Below are 27,510 nucleotides of genomic sequence, written 5' to 3' on the forward strand. Positions count from 1 at the left end.
GGCTTGCTCTGGGACCCATTGTTGATCAGTCCATGAAAGCCAGAGAGATTTAGATTTAATTCATGATCCTAGCTCATAATCCTCAAAAATACACTGCAAAGGTTCAGCCACTGGACCTAGATGGCCCCAGAGGAGAAAGGGAGGCTGGTTGCAAAGAACCTCCTCACTTAAATCTAATTCACTTACATGTCATGGCATCACCTCCCTGACGTCATAGTCTTTTTCCAAAAAAGAAGGGTAAACAGCAACTTCCTTTCCTTCCTTCCCTTCCTTCCTTCCTTCCCTTCCTTCCTTCCTTTTCCTTCCTTCCTTTCTTTTCCTTCCTTTCTTCCTTCCTTTTCCTTCCTTCCTTTCTTTTCCTTCCTTCCTTCCTTCCTTCCTTTCTTCTCCTTCCTTCCTTCCTTCCTTCCTTCCTTCCTTCCTTCCTTCCTTCCTTCCTTCCTTCCTTCCTTCCTTCCTTCTTTTCCTTCCTTCCTTCCTTCCTTTTCCTTCCTTCCTTCCTCTTCCTTCCTTCCTTCCTTTTCCTTCCTTCCTTCCTTCCTTCCTTCCTTCCTTCCTTCCTTCCTTCCTTCCTTCCTTCCTTCCTTCCTTCCTTCCTTCCTTTTGATTTTATTCAGACTTGCTTTCTTATACTGTCATGAACTGAGACCTCTTTTTCCATGACAGAAAAAAGGTGTGCTAATAATTCTGTGACCTATTTCCCTAAGGAATGAAATTTCAGCAAGCTGAGTTGGGAAGAGATAGCCCTGTGCTTTATGTACAGAATGTGATTCCAGAGAGAGAATGCAGACATTGACTAAAAGAGGAGTGAAGTTGGTAAAGACAACTTTGGAGAGGAGAGATATTTTTCATTTCTATTTTAAGAGAAAACAAATGTGGTTTTAGGTGCTCTTCCAGGCTAAGTCCAGGGAGGAGAGGAAAAAAAATAGATGTTATCTTCCAGATTGTAAATTTTTATGTCCTATGTCATAACAGGAGCCTCTTGGCAAATTCTTGGTTTTGCCTATAAAGTCATGATTGAAAGAAAATTCAGATAAACCTGATGGAAACAGCTCCTTTCACTATTCTCCCATGTTTTTTGAAGGTAAAATAGACGTATCCTCATATTGAGCTAAGAAGAGTGATGAGAATGTTCATATTTCTCATGGTAGTCTCTCCCAGAATTATCAAATTTCTTTCACCTCTTCCGATGACCTATGGCCCAGCAATTATTGCCCAGTGACTGAATCCTGATATATGCTTTGTCCTAAATTCTTCTTCCCTTTTCCCTGCTTTCATGTATCTAGGTATTTTAAATTAGGTTTTATGCCTTCCTTGTGTAAATTAATATGGATCCATTATAAAGGCTTATTTCTTTTACATCACTGGTCAGTCACTCTATCCTTTTTGTGAAAGCCTCTAAATTTCAAATTACTGCACTGGACTGTGAAAACAAATAAGGATTTGTCCATGATAAAAATAAAAAGTATTCTTGTTAAGAAGATATTTTCCAGCTGGGTTGACTGAAGATTGTAATAAATCTTAAAATTGAGAAATAAGTGAAACCACCCAACTTTTCCAGATAACATTTATATAAAAACAAAAACATCCAACTAAATGAGGGGAATACTTGTTTGGGGCCTTTTGGTTCACAGATATATCTGTCCATTTGCCTAAATGTTTTAAAAACAGAGTCAAGGATCTTGTAGGGAAGCCTTATTATAATGACCACCAACTGTCTATTATCTTTGGACAGAAGCAATACTTGACTTTAACAGAGAATTTTTCTCTTCCCAGAAATGCATTGTTATTCCAGTGGAGGTAGATACCTTTGTCAACTTGATGATTTCTTTTCATGGGCAAAACTTCCTATAAATTCAAGAGTCTCCTTGTTCCTAAAAAGAAATTTGGCAGATAGTCTCATTTTCCTGATTTCTTCCAGAGGAGTCAATAGTTAATTTTCCAATTTTAAATATTGTATCTTCATGGCAGTACAGATAAAATTACCCCTTTCTATTTCACTTCATCCCTAATCTTATGGGAAAATGTAACCCTTCAGCCAGACGCTTGAACATCATTGTAGGTGATGTTCCTCCTATCATCAAGATGTTTAGATTTCTTGGCTACTATAGAATCCTGTTATAAGAATAACTCAATTTCCTTGCCCACTTAATATTAGTATTGGATTCTAGATTTGGAGTCAGAGGAGCTGAATTCAAATCCTATATACTGGTGTGATCTTGACAAGTCAATTATCTTCTATGAGTCTCAGGTTTTTTTAATCTTAAAATTAGAGAATTGACCCCTTAGTTGATGTCTAATGCACTTTTCAGATCAAAATCTATAATCCTTTGATCCCTTTTTACGTAAATATATTTTCTTTTATACTATTTTTCTTGATAATATCATTCACTGAGCCAAGCAGTAGGCTAGGCACTGGAAATACAAAGATTAAAATTAAATAATCCCTTATTTCTGTGAAGGAGTTTATATTCTACAGGGGAAAATACAATATGTATATATTAAATGCCTGATACTTATTAAGCATTTATTAAGCATCAATTAGCTATATCTCTAGTTCTGCTCCCACTTCTGACTTTGGAAACACTAATTAACTTTCTGTAGAACATTTTTTTAGAGAAAACAGATAGGAAAATATGGTCTAAAATTCTATTGAGGTTAGCAGAAAATGATGAGAAATATTCAAGAATGAAATTCAGAAAACATAAAGAGAAAAAATTCTGATAAGATAGAAAACATAGAGCTGCCCAAAAATCCAAATGTGAATATAGGGAACTCATCAAACATGCCAGATTAAAATATATATAATGAAAGCAAGATAATGCAATGTATAAATACATAAACAAGGTAGGTATTATCATTAAACTGTTAAAGGTCAGGATGAGTTGAGGTTTTCTAAGAATTTGAAGGAAGATAAAATGGTTAGGGAAAATAAGAAGATTAAATAGGAAAAAATACTAACTACTTAGTTTTTATTTTTCCTCTACTTAATACCAAGGAGAATTATCTTTGAATTGGGAAAGACAAAATAAATTGCTAATGGAGGATCATAGTAAGAAGATATTTAATTGCTTTTAATGAGTTCTTATCATAGCCTTTGATAAACATCATCTCACCAAACTGAAGGAAATGTTAATGATTTCTAATAATTCTGTGTACATGGGAGAAGTTCTCAAGATTGATTTCTTAAAAAGAGGGAAGAAAGTGAAATCTTAAAACTATAGTCTGGTGATCTGAACTTTGATTCTTGGTAGAATTGTAGACCCTGTCTGGTTCTTATTAGAGGACCCATCTCTCTCTTCTCATCTAAAGAAAACAAATGAATAGACAAGTTTGGGTTTTCTTAGATTTTCTTTTGACATTCTCTTGTTTGGATGACAAATTGGAATATAGCAGAGTAATAGGGTAATTCAATTACATGATTAAATGGTGCATTTGAAAAATTAATCCATGTAGGATAGATTGTAGGAGGGAGAAACAAAAGTTTTTCATAGAATAGGACCACAGAGAGTTTGAAAGGACCTTAGAGTCATCCAGGCAATTCTTTTAAAGATGAGGCAGTTGGTTGAAAACCACGTGATTAACAATAGGAGGAGGATTTGAACCCATCTTCTCTAAACCTAAGTCCAGCACTATGTTCACAAAGCCACACTGTCTTTCATAAGAATGAGAAGATGGATGAAAGGTTATATGATATTTTTGCACTTTAACATACCTTTTCTGACTTCATCAAGTACTTTTATATGGTACCTATGGATATATAACAATTCCCATGAGAAAAAAGTTTGTCACTGGAGTATATATTCTGTCACGAAAGCTATTACTTTATTTAGTTTAATCATGTTTCTTCTCTTCTATTTATTTTTCAGGCAAATATTATGGTCATTGTTCATAACATTATTTCTCTCAAAAGAAATGTCTTAAGTATTTTATAGGTATAGGTATGCTATGTATGTGTGTGGTATATGTGGTATGTGCATACACATATCCCATAATATGTATGGGTATACACATATATACACATATAAGACACATATAATAATGTATACACACATATATGCACAAATATTGCTGATCTGGCCATCTCATGTGCAGTAAGAATATCTACACACCGATATGTGTTTATTACATAAAAAAACACATATTTGAGGAAAATGCCATCATTTAGTGAAATGGGAACCTAACAAGAGCAGAAACAACAAATGAGTGATTAATCTATTGCCCACCCATCTCCTTTCTTCCTATGTAAATGAGATGTTTAGATTACTAGGCAATATCACAAATGCTCATAAAACACTGGAAATTAAAACACATGCAAAACCAAAATCAATAAAAATAAATAATGATACAGAATTAGGCAATGAGATAGTAATGCAAAATCATGAAAAGGACAAAAATAATCCATTTTTGTATGTAGATTTTTTGTGATCAAGAAAATATACAATCTTTTTGAAAGACATTTGAACTAACTAAATACCTGATATGACCATAAAGAGATTTTCCTTATAGTCCTAAAGTTAAAATAATAACATTAAAATAATTATAAATATATATATATATATGGAATTCCCAAAAGTCATAGTCTTAAATTACTAAAGTTTAAAGCAGTGGTTCTCAAACTTTTGTTTTCAGTATCTTTATCCTATTAAAAATTATTGAGGATCTCTCCAAAGTGGTTTTGTTTATCTGGATTATATTTATAGACATTTACCATATTGGAAATAAAAAACTATTTTTGAATTTGTAGACCCTCTAAAAGGGTTTCAGAGATTCCCCAGGATTCTCTAGATCATACTTTGAGAACCACTGGAAAGGAATACTATTCATAGTAAGGTTTACAAATGTCTTCATTAAGCTATATTATTTATCATTATATTTTATTATATATTAACTCATTTGAGCTGGAATATGGCTACTATGAGAATCTGCTAATAGGTGATTCGTCCCTGAATCCAGATAGTTTTTCTCCGGAAAGAGATGGAATAGCCCATCTTTCTCAATTGATGAAGCAATTAGTCTATAAGCATTTTGTTAAACAACCATTATGTACTTAGCACTGAGGATACTAAAATAAAAATGGTTCAGTGTTTGCTGTCAAGAAACTCCTTGCTATTTAGGCTAAAATTATTTACATATAAAGCATACACAAAATATATACATGATAAATTAATTTCAAGAGAACCCTTAGAGAAAAGAGAACCAGTACCTAAATACAGAGACCCCTCATTTGGCTAGTGTTTCTTTTATCTAGAGACTTTAGCCATTCAAAACAAAACTGAAAGCACAGGAATAGTAGGAGGGGAAAGGCTTGTGAAAGGTTAAAATAATTATAACAAAGGTCAGGAATGATAGTTTATGCATTTTACTCATGGGAAACAGTCCTGTTAACTCTTGCTTACTCAGGAACTATTCTTCCTCAATTAAGAAGCATTTTAACTGGTTTTATAATATGAGTTCCTAGCATATAGCATTTTAGAATTATAGTACTTCATATTTGTATAGGGTTTTCTTCACAATAGCTTTGCAGGATATGTACTACAATTATTTTTATTGTTATTTAACAGATGAAAAAACCCAAGGTTTAGGAAGATTCATAGAAGCATGAGATAAAATAAAGAGACTTTAATGGTCATCTTATTCATCTCTCTCTTTTGTAGATATGAGAACTGGGTCAGAGAGGACATATAACTTGTCCAAAGTCACACAATAAGTAATAGACTTCATGCTCTAGGCCAGACCTTTTGATTTTTAGTCTAATACTTTTTTGACTCAATAATATTGAGTCTAATACTAATATTTCTGTATACTTTTTAAAAAAAATTTTATTTAATAATTACTTTATATTGACAGAATTCATGCCAGGGTAATTTTTTTTTTACAACATTATCCTTTGCAGTCGTTTCTGTTCCAATTTTTTCCCCTCCCTCCCTCCACCCCCTCCCCTAGATGGCAAGCAGTCCTTTATATGTTGGATATGTTGCAGTATATCCTAGATATAATATATGTTTGCAGAACCGAACAGTTCTCTTGTTGCATAGGGAGAATTGGATTCAGAAGGTATAAATAACCCAGGAAGAAAAACAAAAATGCAGATAGTTCACATTCGTTTCCCAGTGTTCTTTCTTTGGGTGTAGCTGCTTTTGTCCGTCATTTATCCATTGAAACTCAGGTCTCTTTGTCAAAGAAATCCACTTCCATCAAAATATGTCCTCATACAATATCGTTGTCGAAGTGTATGATGATCTCCTGGTTCTGCTCATTTCACTTAGCATCAGTTCATGTAAGTCTCGCCAGTCCTCTCTGTATTCATCCTGCTGGTCATTTCTTACAGAACAATAATATTCCATAACATTCATATACCACAATTTACCCAGCCATTCTCCAATTGATGGGCATCCATTCATTTTCCAGTTTCTAGCCACTACAAACAGGGCTGCTACAAATATTTTGGCACATACAGGTCCCTTTCCCTTCTTTAGTATTTCTTTGGGATATAAGCCCAATAGAAACACTGCTGGATCAAAGGGTATGCACAATTTGATAATTTTTTGGGCATAATTCCAGATTGCTCTCCAGAATGGTTGGATTCGTTCACAACTCCACCAACAATGCATTAGTGTCCCAGTTTTCCCGCATCCCCTCCAACATTCATCATTATTTTTTCCTGTCATCTTAGCCAATCTGACAGGTGTGTAGTGGTATCTCAGAGTTGTCTTAATTTGCATTTCTCTGATCAATAATGATTTGGAACACTCTTTCATATGAGTGGTAATAGTTTCAATTTCATCCTCTGAAAATTGTCTGTTCATATCCTTTGACCATTTATCAATTGGAGAATGGCTTGATTTCTTATAAATTTGAGTCAGTTCTCTATATATTTTGGAAATGAGGCCTTTATCAGAATCTTTAACTGTGAAGATGTTTTCCCAGTTTGTTGCTTCCCTTCTAATCTTGTTTGCATTAGTTTTTTTTTTTTCACAAGAATAAAAAAAACTAACAACACTTTTATTAAATAGAACTAGATTTTTTTAAGTGACAGAGGCAAATGGGTGTTTTATAAATTACAATTTTATTCAGAAGAGGATATAGAATAAACATATCATTGCATCTTTTGTTTAAAATGACATCATAAATTTTCCTTATTTTCCAAAATTCCAAAAATTTCCAAAATTAAATTCCTTAATTTCCAATATTCCATCTAACCCTGGTTTCCAGATCAAATTTCCTCATGCATAAGTCTCATCATCCATCTTCTGTGCTCAAAAACTTCAATGACTCTCTACTGCCTATTGAATATAATTTGAAAAATATTCCTAGACCCTTCATGATTTGGCTCCAACCAATATTTCCAGTTCTGTCTCTTGCCTTTCATATGCCCCATTCTCCAGCCAGAAAGGACCACTTGCTATTTCTCCTACGTTTGCATTAGTTTTGTTTGTACAAAGGCTTTTTAATTTGATGTAATCAAAATTTTCTATTTTGTGATCAGTAATGGTCTCTAGTTCGTCTTTGGTCACAAATTTCTTTCCCCTCCACAAGTCTGAGAGATAAACTATTCTATGTTCCTCTAATTTATTTATAATCTCGTTCTTTATGCCTAGGTCATGGACCCATTTTGATCTTATCTTGGTATATGGTGTTAAGTGTGGGTCCATGCCTAATTTCTGCCATACTAATTTCCAATTATCCCAGCAGTTTTTATCAAATAATGAATTCTTTTCCCAGAAGTTAGGGGCTTTGGGTTTGTCAAACACTAGATTGCTATAGTTGACTATTCTGTCTTGTGAACCTAACCTTTTCCACTGATCCACTAATCTATTTCTTAGCCAATACCAAATGGTTTTGGTGACTGCTGCTTTATAATATAATTTTAGATCAGGTACAGCTAGGCCACCTTCATTTGATTTTTTTTTCATTAATTCCCTTGAGATTCTCGACTTTTTATTGTTCCATATGAATTTTGTTGTTATTTTTTCTAGATCATTAAAATATTTTCTTGGAAGTCTGATTGGTATAGCACTAAATAAATAGATTAGTTTAGTTCTGTATACTTTTTAAACTCTTTTGATATTGATTTTACATGTATATTACATCTTTAGAACAACTACTAGAAAATAAAATAACTTGCCTTGGCTTATATAGCTTTTTTTTTCCCTCCAGAGTTTAACAGAGTGCCTGGTACATAGTAGCTTAATAAATAACTGACTGACTCAGTGATTGACTGTGGTAAGGTAACTACTAGATGCTACATGTCCTGGCCACTAGCCTAAAATGTCAGTAAAAATTAGCTGAGATCTCCAAACAAGCTTTTATCTTGAAGATTTGTGTGGAATGTCTGACTTAACTTATACTCCAGAGTGATTATATCTTCATGACACAGGATTTTGACTGTATCCCTAAAGATACATTTTCTCTCTATAATAGCTTTTCATGCAGTTATAGATAGTGCTGGAGAAAAGACAATGTATGAAAGTGATTCACCAAGAGCTTTAATAGAATTTTCTTCTTGTTTTGTTTACTGAAAAAAATGGCAAAATGATATAAGACCATAGAAACAAGAGTTTCAAAGCTAGAAGGGGAGAGTATCTGACAAGAAAGCTTTCTATTAGCTTGTATTTGTTTCATTCTAACAAGCATTTGCTAAGCCCCTACTGTATCCAAAGTACTTAGGGGGGATTTGGGATAGATATAAAGATAAAAAGCAAACAAACAAATAAACATGCCAGCCTCTGAGCTCAAAAAGCTTTTATTTTACTTAGTTATATCATATAAAGAAATAAATATACATGTCATAATTTCAGAAGTAAGAGAACATTAATTGATTAGGGAGAATAAAATACATGAGAAGTGATAACTGAAGAATTTTTAAGATGTAGAAGTGAGAAAAGTCTACATCCCAGGGATGAAAGACAACCTATACAAAGACAGAGTAAATTGATGCTTAATTAAGCTTTCTGATTTGTCTAGAACACACAACATGAAAATTAGAATATTGTGAGATAAAATTGAAAACACTGTGATCAACTTTAAATGCCAATCTGAGGAGTTTCTATTTCATTCTAAAGGAAATAAGGAGCCAGCAAATTTCTTGGGCAGGAAGGTGACATGATTAGATTTGTGTTTCAGGAACATTATTTTGACAGTTATATGAAGGATAGATAGAAAAAGGAGAAGCATTATTTAATAGAGGTATTCATTGATATTAATCAAACTTCTTTTTATTTTATTTAGTTATATTCAAATGTGGCTCTTATGATTTGAAAAATATGAATCTGGTTGATTTTTACTAAACGTTATTTTAAACAGATTTGGCAGTGAAATTCTGAGAAATGTAGCTGAGATGTAGACTCATTTAATAGCTATGTTGCGTTTGGGTGTGAGCTTGATGGGACTAATGCCATGTAAAAACTGCATTAAGCCCAGATCCCCTCATCCTAGGAACTGAGGTAATATAGGAGAATGTGCTTTTAGGTGGGTGGAAATAATTATATTTCTGTTCTTGGTTTATCCTCACAATAAATATCCTTTTATAAAAGCTAATTGATATTAACTTGTTAGCTGAGAAATAATCCCTGGAAGCAAACATTCAGGGGATAGCACACTGGAATGGAGGCTTGAGACAATAGCATTAAAGAAAAAATTCCTCCAATCCCTTAGTGCTTAAAATTGTGGATATGTATAATTAAAACTTTGCTTTGAACTTTCTTCTAAATTCTGCTGAATTTTAGAGTTCTAGATACATGACCTTTTGTAATGGCATTGTTTTTTTTGCAAATAAAGTCATACAATAGGTTTATGATTTGGATACTATATGCAGTATTGAATCAGATTTAACATAGAATCTGTAGGTAATCAGACTATGTAAAAAATAAAATAATGAATAATAAAGCATCTACTAAGTATTTGTAAGCCCATTCAATCGGTAAACCCTAGAAGTTTCATTGATAATGATTCAATTTGACCAAAGTCTAATAAATAATATATATAGGAAAGGTAGCAGGGCAGTTAAGTAATGCCATGATTTGACCTCAGATGCTTACTAACTCTGACTCTGGGGAAGTCATTCAATCCTATTTATCTTAGTTTTCTCATTTGTAAAATGAGTTGCAGAAAGAAATATCAAACTACTACAGTGGCTATCTCTGCCAAGAAAACCCCAAATAAGATTATGAAGAGTTGGATATGATTGAAAATTGACTGAACAAGAGCAAAGGTAGCACATGTTTTCTCATCCAAACCTAGCATACTTTCTATTATACCACAATGGTATCTTGTTAATAACCAACCAAGCAATCAAACCAGTTAATTATGAGGAGATTAGAACCCCATTAATTGTAGCAAGAAGGGACAGCTGAAAGTTGTGATGAAAATAGAATATAAAAATTAAATATAACATGTTTTAATATTTAATATAAAATATAAATACAAATATAAAAAGCAAACACAAGAACTCACAAAAAGAAACCATTATAAGATCATTTATTATGGTCTGACATTGGTTGGTGGAACTCTTCATTCTCAAAGAGTTCCAAAATGATATCTCTATGTTAGAGTAGAGTTAGAGTGTGTCCAATTGTGGCTGATCAGATCAATGTGAGCTTGGAATGCTCTGCCACACAAGAACTTTTGAGGTAGCTTCTCTAATTTTGTGCATCTTGTTTTTCTTTAGAGCTAATTCAAATCTGCTTTGGTCTTAGAGCACAGAACCTTCTTTGGTGAAGGCCTGCTATACAGTCCTGTGCTTGACATACTCTAACACCAGATAGTACCAGTGCTTTATTACATAGGATTGGTAATTGAGATTTATAAATGATCCATTGTATTGGGATGCCCAGTGCACTGGCCTAAAGTCATCAGGTCTGAATTGTTTTCCGTGTGTTACTAAGGAGCCATGTATGTGTCTTTTTATCAATAATAGCTTTTTATGTTCTTTTTTTTAAATAACTTTTTATTGATAGAACCCATGTCAGAGTAATTTTTTACAGCATTATCCCTTGCATTCACTTCTGTTTCGATTTTCCCCCTTCCTCTCTCCACCCCCTCCCCCAGAGCTTTTTATGTTCAAAATACATACAAAAATAGTTTTCAACATTCACTCTTGCAAAACCTTGTGTTCCAAATTTTCCTCCCTGCCTTCCCTCCATTTCCTTCTTCTAGACAACAACTAATCCAATATACAGATTAAACATGTGGATTTCTTCTAACCATATTTCCGTAGTTGTCATAGTGCACAAAAATAATCAGATTAAAAAGGGAAAAAAAAGATAAAGTAAAAAAGCAAATAACAACAAAATAGTGAAAATACTATGTTATGACCCACATTCAGTTCCCATAGTCCTCTTTCTGAATGCAGATAGCTGTCTCTACCACAAGTTTATTGGAATTGGGAGTCATGTGTCTTTGGAATAGTGATTTCCTCTTTCTTGGCTTCATCTATAAAATGAGGAGGCCAGATAAGATAATTTTTAATGTTCCTTATGACTGTAAAATTCTGTATTTCTGTCAGTGTTGGGTAGCCATCTTCTTCATTTGGATTTCTCAGTTAAAAACTTTTCTATGACTCTTTCTTTTCTAGTTCTTCCTTTTTTGTTTGTTTGTTTTTGATATTTTCCTGTTCTACATCACATCTGAAATAAGCTTCTTACATAAAATTCTCATTGTGTGTTTTCCTTCTAATTTCTAAAGAGTACTATCTCAAAGAACATTACAAGTTCAGAGAGATAACTTTTGCCAATGTGGTAACTAATTAATTGGGGATATGCAAGTTCTGGTGGTCATTTTCCTGTTTTCTCCTTTACTTATTTTCACATATCTCTAAATTTACACACACATGTACATACATGTATATATATATATATATACACACACATACATATATATACATATACACACACAATATATAGGGCAATATATATAATATATGTACATATATTATATATATATATATATAGATAGATAGATATAGATATATATGTGTGTATGTATGTATATATCCCAAAGGAATTATTTCAAGCATTTTTCTATTTGCATTTATATATTATATATAATTAAGTGATATTTTATAATTTTCAGTATACACATAAACACATACATACATATATATTTGTGCCGCCTCAGTTAAACTGAGATCTGTTAAAGACTTTAGCTTAAAAAGGCCAAGGTCTCTTATTTTATTCGGGACCATTTTCAGTCATCTTGATCTATATCTTCCCTCTGGACCCAGACAGTTCTGGAGGGGAAAGTAAGGAAGGTGACTTTTCACATTCCTTCTTACTTTAAATCCAAATTCACTTACATGTCATGGAATAACCTCCCCAAAAGGCAATTGCTTGAAAGATATATTTGGATACTAATATCATCTAATTCTAGGACCATAGGAGGCTACAAGGGACCTTAGAGATCATGAAAGAAAAATCTATTTCTGGAGTCAGAATCAGTCTAGTTAAAACTTCTTTTACAATGAGGCAACTGAGACCCAGGGAGGTGAAATGTATTATAAAAGATAGAAAAGAACTGGCATAGATAGAATATGAACTTAGGTGCCCTGACTTGCAGGCCAATAACTTTTCCAAGGCACTATGCTACTTCCCTATTAATATGGTCCACAGGATTGCTAGAGATTTCCTTTAGCATATTGTAACAATCCCTTAGAACTAGTCACCAAAATGTTATTTTTTTTCTCCACTTATTCACTTTATGATGGTAATGGAACATGGAACTTTATAATTTTAGTAAAGTTGACAACAGTGGCTGATGGCTTTATCTACTCCTTTCAGTGTTTCAGGTTTTTTTTTTTTAGGTTTCTTTGATCTTCAGTGTAATTTATGTTACCTAGTCCTAATCATCAGGGCAGTTAGGTGGCATTGTAAATTAAGTGCCAGGCCTGAAGTAAGAAAAACTCATTTTTTTTTTTTGCATTTGAAACTGGTTCCAGATACTTATTAACAATGTGACCTGGGCAAGTCACTTAAGAATTGGAACTCAAATCATCTGATTATAAATTTTCTACTTTTGTCACTGTAATATACTGCTTCGTACACAAGTAATGATTGGAATAACAATCCCTTGGACAGTTAGATTGTGCAATGGATAGAATGCTGGATCTGGAATCGGGAAGATTCATCTTCCTGAGTTCAAGTTTGACTTCAGTCACTTACTAGTTTTGTGGGAAAAAAAGGGCAAGTCATTTCATTATGCTTGCCTCAGTTCTTCATTTGTAAAATGAGCTGGAGAAGGAAATGGCAAACCACTTAAGTGTTTATGCCAAGAAAACCCCAGTGGGGTCATGAAGAATCAGACATTACTGAAATGACTGAACAACATCAACAAATTGAAAGGAATATAGAAGAGGCAGAGTCAAGATGGTAGAGAAATGGCAGTGATATGAGAAAGGAGGGTGAAAGAAGGAAGAGTAGATTAGGCAGTGGGTAGTCAGAAGCGAAAGAATTTTGAGGAGGGACAGGGTAAAAAGAAAGAAAGAAGAGAACAAAGTGATGAACAAGATCCTCTCAGAAAGATTTGAAAGACTTTGATGAGCTGATGCAAAGTTAAATGTAGGATGAGGGAAATACACTTAACAATGATACTTCAGTGTGTGGGGAAATTGAAACAAATTTCTCTGATAAAAGCCTCATTTCTCAAACATATAGAGAATTGAGACATTTATAAAAAGAAGAACCATTCCTCAACTGATAAATAATCAAAACCTGTGAACAATTTTCAGATGAAGTAATCAAAACTATCTATAACCATATAAAAATGCTCTAATTTAGTGCTTATTGGAGAAATAAATATTAAAACAATTGTGAACTACTACTTCATAACTATTAGATTGGCTAATAGAACAGAAAAGAAAAATGACAAATGTTGGAAGGTTGTGGGAAAAGTGACACATGAACGTACTATTGGTGGAGTTGTGAACTAATTGGACATACTCTTTGACCCAGCAATATTTCTACTAGGTCTATATCCCCAAAGAAACAAAAAAAAGGAACAAAAATATTTATAGGATTTCTTTTCTAGGGACAAAGAATTAGAAATTTAAGGGAATGCTCATCAACTAGGAATGTATGAATAAATTGTGGTATGTGATTATGATGGAATACTATTGTGCTATAAGAAATGATGAGCAAGATCCTCTCAGAAAGAGTTTGAAAGACTTTGATGAGCTGATGCAAAGTTAAATGTACTATGTTCAAAGTAACAACAATATTGTGAGTTGTAAATGAAATAATTATTCTCAGTAATATAATGTTCCAAGAGAACTCTGAAGGACTTATGAAAAATGCTATCCATACTCAGAGAGAGAACTAATGGCTTCTGAATATAGATTGAAGCATACACTTTTTTACTTTATTTTCCTTGATGGTTTTTTGGTTTATGTTTTCTTTGAAAACATGAACATTATGGAAATGTGTTGCATGGTTATATACATGTATAATCTATATTGAATTGCTTGCATTCTCATTGGGAACTGAGGCGGAGGCATGAAGGGAGAGAATCTGGAGCTCAAAGTTTTGAAAACAATGTTAAAATGTTTACCTATTGTAACCACATCTTGGTAAGTAATCTAATATATGTTAAATATGTGCAATTCTTCTATAAATATTTCCACAATCATCGTGCTAGGCAAGAAAAATCAGATCAAAAAGGAAAAAAAAATATGAGAAGGAAAACAAAATTCAAGCAAATAGCAACCAAAAAAGTGAAAATACTATGTTGTGATCCCCAATCAGTCCCCACAGTCCTCTCTCTGGGTGCAGATGGCTCTCTCCATCACAAGTCTATTGAAACTGGCCTGAATAACCTCATTGTTGGAAAGAGTCATGTCCATCAGAATTTATCACTGTATAATTTTGCTGTTCCTGTGTATAATGATATCCTGGTTGTGCTCATTTCACTTAGCATCAATTCATGTTAAGTCTCTCCAGGACTTTCAGAAATCATCCTGCTGCTCATTTCTTATAGAACAATAATATTCCATAACATTCATATACCATAACTTATTCAGCCATTCTCCAACTGATGGGCAGCCAGTCAGTTTCCAATTTCTTGCCACTGCAAAAAGGGCTGCTGCATACATTTTTCACATTTGTATCCTTTTTTCTTGTTTTATGATTCCTTGGGGATACAGACCCAGTAGAAACACTGCTGAATCAAAGGGTATGCACAATTTTATATCCCTTTGGATATAGTTCCAAATTGCTTTCTAGAATGGTTGGATCAGTTCACAACTCCATCATCAATGCATTTGTGTTCCAGTTTTCTCACATTCCCTCCAACATTTATTGTTATCTTTTACAGTCATCTTAGCCTATCTGAGAGATATACAGTGGTATCTCAGATTTGTCTTAATTTGCATTTCTCAGATCAATAGTGATTTAGAGTATTTTTTCATATGATTAGTAATGATTTTAATTTCTTCATCTAAAAATTATCTGTTCATATTCTTCAACTATTTATCAACTGGAAAACAGTTTGTATTCTTATAAATTAAAGTCAATTCTCTATATAGAAATGAGACCTTTATCAGAACTCTTGGATAAAAATTTTTTTCTCCAATATATTGCTTCCCTTCTAACTTTTTCTATATTGGTTTTGTTCATACAAAATCTTTTAAACTTAATATAATCAAAATGATCAATTTTGTCTTTATAAATGCAAAATGTATATTTTATATATTTTATAATTTTTAATATTTTATTTTATAATTTATAATTTTAATTTTATATTTTATAATATAATTTTGTATATTATAAAATTCACAATTTTATAACATAGAACTTTGAACATAAATTCATTCCTTCTCCACAGATTTAAGAAGTGAATAAGAGGACACATATTTTTATGAGATACTAAAAGACAAAAGTCAGGACATCCTAAGCTTACAGACAGAAAAGATAGAGACACAGAAGAAGAAGAAGTGAAATGACATAGAAACAAAAGGTCAGTCATTCAAGGTCTATAATTCTAGCTTCTATTCTATCATGGTGGTACTAACCTTTTAGGTACTGATACACAAGATCTGTATGATCTTGAGGCTCCTCTGGTAATTAGACAAGTTAGTGCTTAAACTCTTAATCTTTCCTAACTTGAAATGCCACATTGATGACACAACTTGAGAAGTGGAGATGAGGAGACACATATTCCCCTGAGATTGGAGTCATGGGAGAGGAGAGTATGAAAGATGGACGATGAAATCTTTGCTGTTTATTTTAGATTCTTGTTATTTACATTGCTTTCTAAAATTAGTAAATGTCCTTTTGCCTTCTTATATCACATGTCTAATTCTGTTTCATTAGAGAAAGAGAAATCCAGAGGAAAATGGGAGCTTGTGAGTGGTTGTGAGAAGATGGTTGATTCAAATAAGATTTTGTGAGCCTAAATATCCTAGTGATATGCTATATGTGATAATTATATGTGGTGATTTTATATTTTTATTTTAAATATATAAGTAGTTATTCATTGTTCATATTATAGTTGTGTTACAAAGATGAAATTTGTTGTTTTTTATTTCCTTTGGAAGAGTCATATCACGTAAATACAATCAGAAATCCACATTATATTTTAGTTTTATGTGATATAAATTATTTCAATTTCTCCAGTGTTTCAGATCACATACCTCCAATTTTTCTTATCCTCATGTATTCTTGTCCATGTATTCTTATAAATCCATAAGAAATCCATTTAATACATCACAGGTCTATTTCTGTATTTTTTAAATATCCTGTGGCTATGTGTGAAGAATTTAGCTTATCTATCTGTTTTCTACCCTCACAATGAGCCAAGATTTTCCCATATTATTATTATATTTTTAATCATCTTTGGATCTCTTATTTCTCTTATGTACAAATCATGATTGGCAACAGGAGGCAGCTTAGTTATAGTTGCCTTTGCTTTCCCTATGTCTTTTTGGTTTACCACCCATTTAATTATTATATTCATTATGTTTCATATTGCAAAGCCATATGTAGTAACATCATTGAAAGACTATTGATGCAAAAAAAAATATTTGTATGTGTTTTTCCCTTCTGTTTAGTTGTATGTGAACTTCATTGTCTATATTCAATGATTGGACTGCCAAAACATTACCCATCCTGTGTCCTTCCATAAGGATCTATTTTCCAAACTTAGGTAATAAATGAATAAAATGTGCCCTAAATTACTTAGGAAAGGCTACACTGGAAACTCTTTGATATTGAATGTCTAGGTAGTGACTATATAAATAAAAGTCTTTACATTAGGAGTGAATGGGCTTCATGCTTCATTCATTCATTTTAACAATTGGTGAAAATGCAAAACAGCACATTAACAGTATGTTTTCAGCATCATTGTACACTGTAAAATATCAAAATTATTAGCTCATATTTCATGGTCCAATTTGGTGTTATTTAATATCACTAGAGAGGCAGCTAGGTGGTACAGGGGATAGAGTGCTGAGCCTGGAGTCCAGAAGACTCATTTTTCCAAGTTCAAATCTGGCTTCAGAGACTTACAAGCTGTGTGACTCTGTATAAGTCATTTAACACTGTCTGTAAAATGAGGTGCTGAAGGAAATGGCAAACCATTCCAGTATTTCTACAGGGGAACTCCAAAATGGGATCATGAAGAATTGGACATTACTGAAAACTCCTGAACAGCAGCAATAGCAACAATAATAGTACCAAAATGTAATGAAGAGTTGACCCAATCATCAGGTTCTAAGCCCTTTCTCTCAATTATTTGTATATTTTAGGAGAAAGTATTTGGATTTAATATCCATAACTATTAATGTATAGAGGATAAAGGGAATCTTTTTTTCTCTCAAGTGATTCATTTAATTTTATTCTTTATTGCACTCTTAACTAAGCAATCATTTTTTCCCCCAGACCCTCATGTTAGAGAACTATTTAAATGATTTCCATTTTTCTTGCAGGATGTGGAGAAGTTGACATTTTTCCTTTGGTGACATGGAATGGCTTCCATTCTCTATGGTTCTCAGACTCTTTGAAGTGCTACATTTTCAGCTGTACACCCAGCAGACACCCCATCACTGTTTATGCGTTTTTGATTAAAGAGAAAGGGAGGAGGAAGTGAGCAATAAAAATAGAGTGTAATTGACGCAGTAACATAGTTTTCTAAATTAAAAAGTGCTTGCAAAAATGCTTATTCTTGTTATTTAAATATGCCAAATCCTTGATCTCCTTAACTTGCCTCCCTTTTCAATCATCAAGTTTGTTGCTCAGAACCTCCCCACTAGGCATTGTTCCAAATAGGTGATGGACCCATGCATATTTATAAATATGGTTCTCTTTAGAAGAGATTTTAATTCCTTTTCTTTAATCTATACCCAGCAACTGTCATTTATTATGGGTGTTATAAAATAAGTTTAGGCAGATATAACAATAATTTTAGAGAATGTTTTCTGACACTAAACAGCTAAACCAAGATTTCTTAATCTTTTTTTGTGTCATAGAACTCTTTGGAAGTCTAGTGAAAATGATGAATGCCTTTGCAGAAAAATGTAAGGATAAAAGGCATAAAGTTATAATGGACACCAATTAAAGTGAAATTCAGTAATAAAAAATTTTAAGAGCTCCCCCCCATGCAATTTTATAGACCCCTTAAATTTATGAGTCACTAAATCCAGGATAAAAATCTCGATGTAAACAATAGATTTTTTTGGGGGAAAAACTTATAGCCATGAGTTATGGTGGAAGTTGTATTTCTTCTAGACATGAACTGTGTGGGAATAATGCTATATAGGTACTGAGCTAAATTTTCAGCCTATTCTTCTACAACCAATTCTGGGCAGAATATCAGATGTTAAGCTGTCATTGAGTAAAATAATAATTGAGTAAAATTATTAGAGAAAGTGTGCCCCGGAGACATAACAGAAATAGTTGCATGTTTGATCTTGAAATGAAAATTCCTTTGTAAAAGTCAATTTATGTTAAATGGTTAAATGGAACTAGGAAAATAGTAATTGCCTCTCTAAAAATGAGAGAGGTAGTAGCTAGTGGTGTGGGAACCAATAACTGAAGAGATATCTTCAATATTCACAAAATTCTAAAAGCTTGAGGGAAGATGTAGTAGATTTGTTTCTGAGAGAGTGGGATCCCAATGTATTAACATGTTACCTATGCCTTTCAAAATATAATTTTGAGAAGGGATCTATAGACAGTCAAAGAGGTCTGTGACATAAAGAATGTTAAGGTTCTTTGGTTTATTTAAAAAAGAGCCTGACTCAGTCAGAGTCAGCAAATTCTTAAATACACATTATATTACCATGGAAAAGTTACAAAAACCCTTAGTACCCAGGCAAACCTTCACAATCATTAATTATAGATATTGCTAAAATACATTAATGGTGCATTTCCATACTGGGAAGTCACAGGAGTGCTTCTGTTATCCTTTATCTTTATCTTTAGATAAAGAAAGCTTTATCTAATGCTGAGATCTTTTGCAGAGAACTGACATCTCTACTTTTCAATAACCAGACTTTTTCAGATACTCTCATATAGTTTGCATCACTGTTCCTTCAAGAGCAAGTATGTAGAGGTTGGAGGGTGATGTGGTGAATTAGAGATTTAGGAAATTTCCTGAAGTATATTATGGATTTTCCAGCTCTGTCCCAGATTCCAGTGTCTTTATATTTAGTTTAGCCCCTCTTTTTATATCAACTATCTCCTTAGCATCATTTCTTGGATGCTAAAGCTCTGTGACCAGTGCTCAAGACTTATACCAATTGGTTGAGATGAATAGAATTGAACTGAATTTGTGGATAAGCCAAGGAAAAGGAGTTCTCAGAATACTAAATCATGCAGGAAATTTTGACTACATTGAGCTGACCTTTAAATAAATAGTCACTTGCTGGTTTTGTTGTTCAGTCATTTCAGCCATATCTGACTCTTTGTGACCCCATTTGGGGTTTTCTTCGTAAAGGTACAAAATTGGTTTACTATATTTCCATCTCCAGTTCATTTCACAGATGAGGAAATGGAGATAAATAGGATTAAGATACTTGCTCAGGATCACACAACTAGTAAGTGTCTGAAGCTACATTTAATTTCAGATAGATAAGTATTCCTCACTCCAGGTCAAGTATTCTATCCATTGGTGTTATTTAAGTATAATGAGTTATAGAAGAGGATGGGCAGGATACCAGATGTTAAGCTGTCATTGAGTAAAATAATTTCTATTATGTTTCATAAACACTACTATTTTCATGATTCAAAGAATTATATTGATAGGATCATTAAAAACCTTTGGAAACAATATAATCTCCCTACTCTAATCCAGGTGGTTTGGACAGTTTCTTGAAAGACAGTATGGTAGCTTGACTATACTCATTTATTGAGGAGGATAATCTCATTACACTGATGTTTTTTAGATTTGTATATTTTCTATTTGTAATTAAAACTCTGTCATGTAGTTTTTGAGATACCACCCAAGAGGAAGAGATGGGGCCGATGACATCAGAACTCATGGATACTGCTTGTCCACTGGACTTGGTTTTAATTTTTTTTCTTTTTCTGTTATTTCCTGTGGTTATCATGGTGCCAGGAACAAAATAAGCACTAGATAGACTTTATTTAAGGGAAGAGACAACTTTCTTTCTTTTTTCTCTTGACTTAAATTTAACCATTATCAATATCTCCTCTCCTCAAAAAAACAAAACAAAACAAAACAATCAAAAACTATGCTTATTTCTTGTTTTTCTCTTTATGTTGAGGGTATTGTCACCTAAGCATGCAGGTTTACAACCTGAGGGACATCCTTAACTCTTCTTCAATGTCCAATTTTGCTAAGTTTTATTGAATTTACCTCACCTTCATTTATATCCATCCAATTCTTTGAAGCCATATGGATATAAACATAGATGAGATCATCATCTCTTCTTACCAAGAGTTCTCCTAATTGGTCTCCATATCTGCATCTATTAACCACCCCCCACTTCCCAATATCATAGGATTGTTTTGAGGATCAAATGACATAATATTTGCAAAGTGCTTAGCACAGTGCATATAATGTAGCTGCTTTATATGCATACAGTCCCTTTCCTTTACCATATAACTAGTTGCAAACTTATTAAAGTATAGAAATAATTTTGTCATATTCCTGCAACAGAAACTTCAATGGTTCCCTATTACTTCTAGGTTAAAATACAAGCTTAAAAACTTTTTACAATCTAGATTGCTACTTTTCTAGACTGTTTTTACACTATTCCTTCATCATCATTTACTATCTATTACAGATAAACCAGTTTGCCTCTATTTTTTCATACATAATATTCTCTCTTGCCTTAGTCATCTTGTTTGGGCACTCACTTCTTCAGGCTTGGAATACTACTGCTCTTCATTTCAACTTCTTAAAATACTTAGTTTACATAAAAACTCAGCTCACATCCTACTCTTTCCATGGGATCTTTTCTGACTCTTCCCAGTGGAGAGAGCTCTTCTCATCTGACTCCATTCCAAAAATTAATTTGTATTTACTCTTCATATATTATGTATGTACTTAGCTATGTTCATGGTGTTTACTTCACTAGAATCACTTCAGTTTTTGAGGGAAAGGGATTGTTTTATTTTTATTTTTGCATCATTCAATATGCAGTAATAGATTCAATAATGTTCATTGAATTAAATATCAAACTCGAAATGTAGAACATCAACCAAAATTTCCTGCAAACCCCATTTTCCTTTTAATTTTTACAATTTTCTATTATTATTATATTTTATTTTTCTTTTTTCTAATAACTAGTTAGTTGTTTAGCCCTATAAATTCTTCTGCAATCTTTTGAATTTTTCTCATCATCTCTATCCTATTTGCTTTTACCCCAGTACTGGCCCCTGTTATCAATCAAGTGAACCCTTTCCATAATCTTCTAGCATGTCTTATCAGAAGCCTCCCCAACTAAGTTTGCTTTGCTTGCAATTCAAGTGTCATCCTTTTTCAGACTTTTATTTATTTATTTTACACACATGACTGGTCATATCAATCCTTTATTAAAAGCTTTAGAGTGATTTTGTTTCTTGTGGCCTACGATTACTTTTGTTTTGCCTTTCCTGTTTCACTACCTTACCTTTCCAAACTTTTTTCCTATGTAACTCCCTTCTACACTCTCTACCCTTTGACCACACTAAATTATTCCTTATCTATACATTGAATTTTCCTGCCTCTGTATTTTTGCATTTATTATTCTCTATTATTTGTGTGAACTTGGGTGAGTCCACTTAACCTCTCCTATCCCCATTCTCAGTTCTTTCATATGAAAAGGAAGCGATCCAGTTGGTTTCTGAGGTTCTCTCCACTTTTAGATTTAAGACCTTTTGAGTCTATTAATAAAAAATGTTCTTTATAGTCTCACTCAAATATTCCCTCATTTATAAATTCTCATGGATGTGACTTTTCCCATTTTAATCCATGCAAATACTTTGTTCATAGGTGTCTAGGGCGCTTATCATATCTTATTTATAGGTATTTGTGCACATTTTATATTTTTTATAAGTGGAAAGACAAGTAGGTGATCCAGTGAATAGAGTGTTGGAACTGATTTCAGGAAGGTCTAAGTTTAAAAAAATAGCTTTGAACACTTACTAACTGTGACAGTTACTTTGCCTCAGTTTCCTCATCTATCAAAATGGAACTTCCAACAGGAATGTCAGAAGATGGGGGAGGAAAAGTGAGGGAGAAGAAAGGGAGGAGAGATGGTTGTAGAAAAACTGCTATTCCAGGAAAAAGAAAAAAAAATCAAATAGCTGGAGAAGGAAATGGCAAATCAATCCAGTACCTTTGTCAAGGAAACCTCAAAGTGCGTCATAAAGAATCAGATAATAATTAAAACAACTGAGCAACAAACTACAATTTCTTTCAGGGCAGAGTCTAAAACTTTTTTGAACTTTAATCTTCCCTTTCTCTCTTTTCTGGTACAATGTTCTCTGCACTTGGTCAATATCTTATAAGTGCTTATTAAAATGCACATAACTGGAAATCCTATCATGCAGACCACAATCCTTGCTCAGAGATTCATTCTTCAGTTAATATTTTTGGACTAACAACTGTAATTGAACAGGTTCTTTCAGCATTCTATCAAATTATTTATTCTAGTTTAGTTTTAGTACTCATTTTGGATGCAGATTCTCTCCTGGCTTCCCCTTAAGTTTGAAGCTGTTCACTGCTGCTGTTGTGGTGAATCGAGAATTCTTGGTTGAGAAGCTTTATAGCTTTGATTCCTGGAGCTAGTAGTTGTCTGAAACATCCAATAAAACTGTCCTAAACACACAAAAAAAAACCAATAGGAAGATGATTCATTTCTCAAATGTTTTATAAAGCTTGACTCTTAACATAGCTGAGCTGATACATGTCCAAAAAAAGGTGTGTTCAGCTTTCAGCTTTTGTTTTTACTATATTTCCAATAGTTAGATCACTTCTTAACAGACAATCTTGCCAAGATAAACAGCAGCTGTGCTGACTTCATGGCCAAAATGTCTGCTGATCAGCTGCCTTGCTCTCACCTAATAAGTCTTGAGTGCTCTGGAGTATTTAACATGACAGTTGTACTAAATATAGGGACATGGGGACTGCCTGCTGAGTTTCCATAATCCTTTTTACAGCAGGTCAAAACATGGAGGATGATTTTAAGTCTGGAAATGCATGATTAAGAACAGTGTTCTTGCAAAGAAGAAAAAATGGAAGAGATGTGGACTCTAAGGAAAATAACTTGATAATAAAATTTTTCTTCCAGAAAAACCCTATCAGAGAGCTTGTGTCCTTGAGATGACCCTACATTCTCAAAGACTCTGCCAATAGACTGCAAATTTTGTCATGTTCTACCAAACTGGAAGGCTTTGAGTACAGAGTCTGCTAGGTGGTGCAGGAATAGAATAGGTGAGACAGTGGATAGAGATCTCCAAGGCTGGGGTCAGTAAGACACATCTTCCCGAGTTCAAATCTGTCATCAGGCACTTACTAGATATATGACTGTGCAAGACTCTTACGCTGTTTGCTTCAATGTTCTCATGTATAAAATGAATTGGAGAAAGAAATTGCAGACCACTCCAGTATCTTTGCCAAGAAAGCCCCAAATGGGGTCACAAAGAGTCATGTGACTGAAATAACTGACCAACAATAATACCACCAGTTTGGCTGCATCTTCACTTTCAGTAGCTTTCAAAGACCACATAGATTTTTGAGGTGGAGTGTGATTGCCTTGACAAATATCACCAATCCTTGAGGTATTAAAGTACAATGCCTTTTTTTAGGTTGCTTAATTCTAAACACTCCACGGGGTGGTTGTGTGAATGGTGAAGAAACTGATATAGATGAAATATATTGAAGAGGAATCAACAAGACATAACAATGAACCTCTTACTTCTTGCCTCTCTATAGCACCTTTAAAAAAGTTGAGATCTGATATTTCTTATGCAGCACAATAATTATGGAAATATATATAGAAAAATGCACGTTTAACTTATTTTGGATTATTCACCATCAAGGGGAGGGCAGGGGGAAAAGGGAGGGAAAAAAATTTGGAACACAAGGTTTTGCAAGAGTGAATGTTGAAAATTATCCATGCATATCTTTTGAAAATATAAAAAACTTTAAAAAATAAATTAAAAAAAAAAGAAGTGGAGATCTTCCTGAAATATACTGTATTGTAGAGAGAGTATCTTTTTTTTTGGAAATCTCCTATATTAATAAAATAATCACAAATCCAGTCAATATTCCCTTCATTTATTGCCTCAATTTGACTAGGTACTCAATAATAGTTAATTTGAATAAGATTCTACTAAATAAAAAGAAAAGGAAAGAAAATCAGTACTTAATATAGACAGCTATATTTGGAGTCAAGAAGCCTTTGATTTTAATTTCCATTCTTATTATATATTACTCCTCTATACACATTAAAATCTCATCAAAGTGACTTTTTGTAATTTTTCATATGTGACACTCTATCTTTCACTTTTGTACTTTGTTCTGGGTATCCCTCTAGTCTGGAACATTCTCTTGCCCCATCTTTATTTTTCAAAATCCTTAGCTTTCTTTGAATCTCAGTTGAAGCACAAGATTTTCTTTATTATCTTTCCTGATACTTCTAGCTTCTAGAAGAAATAAAAATTCTTAAATTTCTCTGAGTCAATGAACTGTCAAAGTCTAAGGAAGTCTAAGGAAATCTCAGCAGAATAATGTCTTAAAATGCATGAAATAGATAGGATTGAAGAGGAAATGAATTTTATTGAAATGCAGTTTCGAAAACATATAATTTTTAAAACAAGTTCATAGACCCCAGGTTAAGAATTTGTATCTTAGGATTCTGTCAATCTATGAACAATATTTATTAAGTTCTTTCAATTCTAGGGACTGTGCTAGTGACTGAAAATACAAAGAAAGGGGAAGATTCTTTTTTTAAAAAATTCAATACTATTTTTTTTATTTTCCAAATATATGTAAAGATAATTTTCAACATTTGTTTTTGTAAGATTTTGTGTTCCATATTTTTCTCCTTCCATTATCTCCATTATCCCAGTATAGCAAAGAATCTGATATAAGTTAAATATGTACAATTCTTTTTAAATATATTTCCATATTTATCATGTTGTGTGACAAAAAATCAGACCAGACTGGATTAGACCAGAAAGAGAAAAAAAAAACAAGAAAAACAACCAAAAGTAAAAATACTATCCTTCGAACCATATTCACACCCCATAGTTTTCTCTCTGGATGCAAATGATATTTCCCATGCCAAGTCTATTAGAATTGTTCTTACTTTACAAATATTATCTCATTTGTTCCTCACAATAACCTTATGAAATAGGAGCTATTATTGCTCCCATTTTAGAGATGGGAAAATTGAGGCAGAGACAAGTTAAATGACTGTCCAAGACACAGAATTTGAGGCCAAAAATAAATTCAGATCAGAAAGATTCTAATCACTTCATCTAGTTCCCACCTAGCTACAGAGACTTCTTTCATTTTTCTGTTTGTATCCTAAGTGCCTCCCATGTAATAGGTGCTCTGTGTGTGTGTATTGACTGAATAAAAAAGTAAAGGGTAAATAACATCACAAAACTTCAGAATCATAAAATCTTAGAATTAAAAAGAAAGCCCAGATTCTATCCAATGTGAAATCCCTTCATAACATCTGACAAGAGTTCAACTAGGCTCAGTTTGATTATCTCCAGTCAGAGTTAAAAGTAGGAATTCTAGTACTTGGGATTAGAGTGGGATGAGACAGGGAGCTTCCTGAGAAACCTAGAGCCCAGGCCTGGGAGCAGGGTAGAACAGGCCAGGGAGGAACTCATATGGAACTATTTTATGAATTTTATAAATTTGAAAGTCTGTAAAATCAACTCAATTTAAATGAGTGAAATGTGGTGTGTGTGTGTGTGTGTGTGTGTGTGTGTGTCTATTCCTCACTGAGACCTTACTTATAGCAGTGTTAAAAACATTCATTTAATTGTAAATAAGTTCATTTTGGAACTTCCAACAGGGATGTCAGAAGATGAGGCGGGGGGGAGAGTGGGAGAGAAGAAGGGGAGAGGGAGAGATGGTTGTAGAAAAACTGCTGTTCCAGGAAAAAAAAGAGGCCTGAATTATTCTATTCTACCATTAACCATGTCATTTTGGGATGTTAGTTCATCTGGGTCTCACTTTGCTCTGGGTCTAATTCTATAAAATAATGGGCTTTTATTAAATATCTCTAAGCTTCTCCCGATCCCAATTTTGTCTCCCAATGTTGTCACAGTATAAAGTTAGGTGCTCTCAGGGTAAGCTTCCAGTATATTTTGTTTTATAACTGTCAAAATTACTTCTAGCAAGCTTTAGAATGCCAAAAAGAGAGCTACATAAAATAAACACCAGGCTTTGAAAGATTGTTTATCTTTCTGCTGTCTGGAAAAAAGATCTCTGGTTTAAGACAAAAGGGGAGCCTTCCCATTTTTGTTGTTTCGTGACATTTCATTTTCCCCTAGGGTTAATCATTATCTATCTTTAATTACTTAAGATAATAATCTGATTAGATGACTTTTACAACATTTTATAGCTCTATTATTTTATGATAAGTTCCATTTTTCCACTAGTCTTCATCTCTCTGAAAATATGAGCAAATTTTGTTTTGTTTATTTTTATTATTGGGTCTATTCTTAGCACAGAAGGAAAAGCTTAAGAATTGAAGACAAGGGATTTAATTAAAGTAAAAAATCTCACTCTGGTATTAACTGAAATCCACATGGTTAAATTTATGTTAGTGTAGCCTCATAATAATCCTTTGAGTTGGTGCTAAAGCTAGTTATCCTCATTTTTCATATAGCAAAACTGAAGTTCAGAGACTTGTCTATAGTTGAAGAGTTAAATGCTAAGCCTGAGTCAGTGTGCTGTTCACTATATCACATTGCCTCTCACTAAAGGACCAAAAAAAGAAGACTCTTATTGTGTTTGTTGGATTTCTTCAAAGATTTAATGGAAAAACTATGGACAAGTGTCTTTTATAGTGAGAGCAGTTTCATTCTTCACCAGTGATAGAATTATCTT

At 33.2% G+C, this 27,510-nt stretch overlaps 1 long non-coding RNA gene across 2 annotated transcripts in view; it reads left to right on the forward strand.

Annotated features, from left to right (window-relative positions):
* The window catches only part of LOC127562781 (uncharacterized), a 121,527-nt gene extending 103,428 nt beyond the window's left edge, over nt 1–18,099 (forward strand). For both annotated transcript variants that reach the window (XR_007953812.1, XR_007953813.1), the window contains 2 exons: nt 15,814–15,945; nt 17,915–18,099. This is a non-coding gene — a long non-coding RNA (uncharacterized LOC127562781). The remainder of the gene's footprint in view (nt 1–15,813; nt 15,946–17,914) is intronic.
* The last annotated feature ends 9,411 nt before the right edge of the window (nt 18,100–27,510 follow it).

The sequence above is a fragment of the Antechinus flavipes genome, chromosome 4, assembly GCF_016432865.1.
Source record: "Antechinus flavipes isolate AdamAnt ecotype Samford, QLD, Australia chromosome 4, AdamAnt_v2, whole genome shotgun sequence".
NCBI lineage: Eukaryota > Metazoa > Chordata > Mammalia > Dasyuromorphia > Dasyuridae > Antechinus > Antechinus flavipes.